The sequence below is a fragment of the Gossypium hirsutum genome, chromosome A03 (genome assembly GCF_007990345.1).
Source record: "Gossypium hirsutum isolate 1008001.06 chromosome A03, Gossypium_hirsutum_v2.1, whole genome shotgun sequence".
Classification (NCBI taxonomy): Eukaryota; Viridiplantae; Streptophyta; class Magnoliopsida; order Malvales; family Malvaceae; genus Gossypium; species Gossypium hirsutum.
The window spans coordinates 26868813-26873390 of record NC_053426.1 but is presented as its reverse complement, the minus strand read 5'-3'; the positions used below and the strand labels follow the sequence as shown (position 1 = coordinate 26873390).

Sequence of the window (4578 nt, the reverse complement as noted above, 5' to 3'; positions counted from 1 at the left end):
CCAACCTACATTATAAGTATTACTATATAGGTTATTTTGAGATCTAAACTTATTGTTACCCATATAGTTGACTTGTTCCTCTTCGGTTGTAGGATTGAAGGATTGATATTCTGTACGCACACCTCATCCACTTGAGTCACACCTCATTACTGGATGTACCTGCGTAGGACCAAGTAAACCATCAATCTTTTTATTGAGAAGTTCTACCTGATTTGACAACATAGTAACTCAGTCGACGTTATAAACGCCTGCTGTTTTTGTTGGCTTAGTCCTCATGACTTGCCACTGATAGTTACTCAGTGACATTTCTTCATTGAATTCATAAGCCTCTTCAGGTGTTTTGTTGTTGATGGTTCTTTCAGTTGCTGCATCAATCATCTGTCTTGTCGAGGGATTCACACCATTGTAGAACATTTGAACTTGTAGCCATAGTGGTAACCCATGGTGAGGGCACCTTCGCAATAGATCATTGTATCTCTCCCATGCATCATAAAGTGTTTCTAAGTCCATCTGCACAAAAGAAGAGATATCATTACGTAATTTAGCCGTTTTAGCTGGCGAAAAATATTTTAGTAAAAAATTTTCGGTTATTTGTTCCCAAGTAGTAATTGACCCTCGTGGTAATGAGTTCAACCACTGTTTAGATTTGTTACTCAATGAAAAGGGGAACAACCGAAGAAGAATGGCATCATCAGAAACACCATTGATTTTAAATGTATCGCATAGTTTTAAAAAGTTGGCTAAATGAGCGTTGGGATCCTCATCCTGCAAACCATCAAACTGAACAAATTGTTGTATCATTTGAATAATGTTAGGTTTTAATTCAAAAGTATTTGCAGCTACAGCAGGTCTAACTATGCTCGATTCAGTTCCTGTTAAAGAGGGTTTAGCATAATCATACATAGTGCATGGAGCAGGATTTTGATTAACCGCAATTGAAGGAGGTAGCTGATTGCCTTGGTTTTTAGCCATCTCTTTGGTTGGGGGTTGAGTATCATTTTCTTCCTCGTTCTCCATGTATCTTCAGCTTCGCCTTATTTCTCTTTGGTTTCTACGTATTCTGCGATCGATTTCTTTGTCAAAAAGTAATGGTCCCGACGGGTTTCTTCTAGTCATAAACTATGAAAACCAGCCAAGAGAAGAAAAAGTAAGTTAATAAAGAATAATAAAATTAAATTAAATTGCAAGAAAAATAAATGGCTAAAGTAATAAAAATTGAGTGTTCCTAATATTTTAGTTCCCCAGCAACGGCGCCAAAAACTTGATCGCGAGGTTTCGTGATAGGTTTTAAATATTTATAATTACTCGTTCTTGAACTAACTATTATTGCGATGTAGGAAAGTGTACGTATCGAACAATAGTATAGTTTTAGCAAGACCGGATTGCCGAACCCCAAAGGAATTAAAAGTACTAGTAATGACTATCTTTTTATTATCTAGCCTAAGAATAAAGAGGTTTGTTTTAATTAACTAATTATCTAAACTAAGAACGAACAGAAAAAAGACTTGGGGAATTGATTTTGGGGAAAATCGATTAACTTAAGACAATACCTAAGGACAAATCCACCTAGACTTTACTTATTATTTTGGCTCCAAATTGGACGATTTGTTCATTCAACTTGTCCCGTAGAGATTCCTAAGTTATGTTATTATCCCTATTCAAGACTAATAATATCTAATCCCTAGATAGAATAACCGAGACTTTTCTCTAATTAACATTCTAGGGTTGCATTAACTCGATCTATGAATCCCCTTATTAGGTTTCACCCTAATCCAGCAAAATCTTGTCACCCTATTTCTAGGCGCGCAATCAACTCCGCTTAATTATGACAAAAGTACTCTTAGATAGGGTCTATTCCTCCTCTGAATAAGAGCATGTCTTGAATCAGTATCCTCGGATATCAAAACAAGAATTAAGAACACATAATTAAGAACAAGTTAAATATTTATCATACGATTCAGAAAATAATAACAAGATTCGTCTTAGGTTTCATTCCCCTTAGGTATTTAGGGGTTTTAGTTCATAACTAAATAAGAAAACATCTCAGAAGAATAAAGAATACAAAACAGAAAGAAAACCCAAAATTCCTGAAGGGAAATTGAGGAGAGATCTTCAGTCTTGATGATGAATCCGACTTCTGAGATGGATCAATCGGCTTCCTTGGAGTAATTCCTTACCCCCTATTCTCTGTCCCATTTTCTTCCTCCTCTTGGGTGTATTTATAGGCTTTGGAATGCCTTTTAGCCCTCAAAATTAGCCTTTTCCGACTTGGACGCAACTTGGGCTCGGTAGGGAATGCCCGTGTGACACGCCCGTGTGCGATTACTTCTGGCAGTGTTCAAGCCTGCCAAATTGACACGGCCATTTGGTCTGCCTGTGTGAATCGTGCATCGATTTTGCCAATTTGACACGGTTGTGTGGGGTGCCCCTGTGAGGAAGTACAGGCCGTGTTGAGTTCGTACTTTGGCCCAATTTCTCTGTTTTTGACCTGTTTCTCGTTCCTTTCGCTTTCCTATGCTCTCCTAAGTATAAAACATGAAATTAAAGCATTAGGAGCATCAAATTCATCAATTCTAATGAGAAATCATCCCTAAAATGCATTAAACATGGGGTAAAAATATTTATTATTTGCGTTTTATCACATGTCCATGAATTACTTAATATTTGAATGAATTATAATAAGGTTATATTAGTAATTTAGTTATTAAGTTAATAATTAATAAAACAAAATGCATTTTATTTCTTCATTCATCTTCTTCACCGAATTAAGGGCAAGGAATAGCCATTTTTAAAGCTTCAAACGTTCAGTCACTTCACCTTGAGCATGTAAGTTCGTTTTAGCTCGATTTTTAATGATTTTTACGTTTTTGAGCTCGTTGCAGTTTAATCTAGCTAGCCTGTACCTTTATTTTTGAAACTATTATAGATTTTGAGATATTTCGTTATTGAATACTTGGGTATTATGAAGTTTTTGTTAGATTATTGATAGTTGTTAATAGGTATACAAGTTTTATAAAGTGATTTTTGACAAAAATGAGAATTAGGGATTAAAGTGAAAGATAGAAATGTGATGGTTGAAAATGTGAAATAAATGAAAATATGGCCAATATGAATCCCATTGAAATTTGGCTACCATGGGTTAGGGTTTAATTGTACAATGTTTCATTTTTATGTGTTAAGGACTAAATTACAAAGTAGTCAAAAGTTTAGGGGTAAATTTGTAATTAAGCCAAAATGAATGTTTTAAGCTAAATTGAATTGAATGAAAGTTTGAATGAGTTAATTTGATATCATATAGATCATGATAAACAAATACCAGAATTAGATCGAGGGAAACGAAAGGTAGACACGTAGACAGTTATACGAGCAAATATGAGGTAAGTTTGTATAATTAGGGTTGAACTTTTCTATACTAGTAATTGTTGAACTGAATGTATCTTATTGAAATACTTGAAAAATGAATGCCTAGACGATATATTGTATTCATTATCGAGCCCCGCTTGAACTATGTGAATTCATTGGATACGAGTGATGTGTTACTGAAATTATTGTATCGGTCGAGCTCCTGCATTTGTTGCGAACTCACCATAGCTCGTAAGAGCTTACTGTTTCAGCTCATTAGAGCTTACTGTTCAGCTCAATAGAGTGTACCGTTCAGCTCAATAGAGCTTACCGTTTTAGCTCAATAGAGCTTACTGTTCAGCTCGAAGGAGCTTATCGAGAATGACTTGAAAGAGCATGTATGATGATGAATTGACGGATTACTGATATTGTTTACTAGGTTATCCTCTGAAGTTCAAATAGGTTCAACAGGCTTAAATATCGGTTATTCAGATAAGTTATAGGTTATAAGTGTTAAATATTTGAAATATGACTTTAGAATTGATGCAAAGTAAAGTACTAATAGATAGCTTTATGTATTTGTTAAATGACTAACATGTGATGGATACTTGTGAGTAGGTGATGGTTAAATTGAATTGTTGGCATTTTATTTGTTGATTGATAGTCTATAAATGGTAAGTTTAATTCTAAATTATACGGGTTATTAAGCTATAAGCTTACTCTGTTTCATTTTCAATGTCTTATAGGGTTCGTTAGCTCACTCATTTCGAATAAGTCAGAGTTGCACGTCACACTATCCAATTTCTGATTGGTATTTTGAACTTATGAACTTACGTAAATATGGCATGTATAGGCTAGTTTGATGATAATAGTTATGTTTTAGTATCATGGTTTAAGAATGAATTTGTATATAAGTTAAGCCATGTGATTTGGCTTATTTTGGTATCATATTTTGATTTCATATATGTGCTTAATGATGTATGCTTTGGTACGGTAATATTTGAATGAAATTATGCAAATGAAGTCTTGATATATAGATGTTAGATGAATGAATTGTATAAGTGGTTAAATATGTATTTGTATTTGTAAATGGTAAGTTTGAATATGGCTGATAATATGTATTGAATTAGTTATTTTGGTTGCTAATTGAGTTGCATTCATGTGATCATTTATTAATGTAAATGCCTATGTTTTAGGGTAGCAAATTTGGCTTTTCAAATGGCCTATTTTTGTCCA

The 4578-nt window shown here is 34.1% G+C and overlaps 1 non-coding gene across 1 annotated transcript; it reads left to right on the top strand.

The window, feature by feature from the left end:
- Positions 1 to 436: 436 nt before the first annotated feature.
- Positions 437 to 543, top strand: LOC121227588 (small nucleolar RNA R71). The gene has a single exon (XR_005925155.1). It is a non-coding gene; the product is annotated as a small nucleolar RNA R71 (small nucleolar RNA).
- The last annotated feature ends 4035 nt before the right edge of the window (positions 544 to 4578 follow it).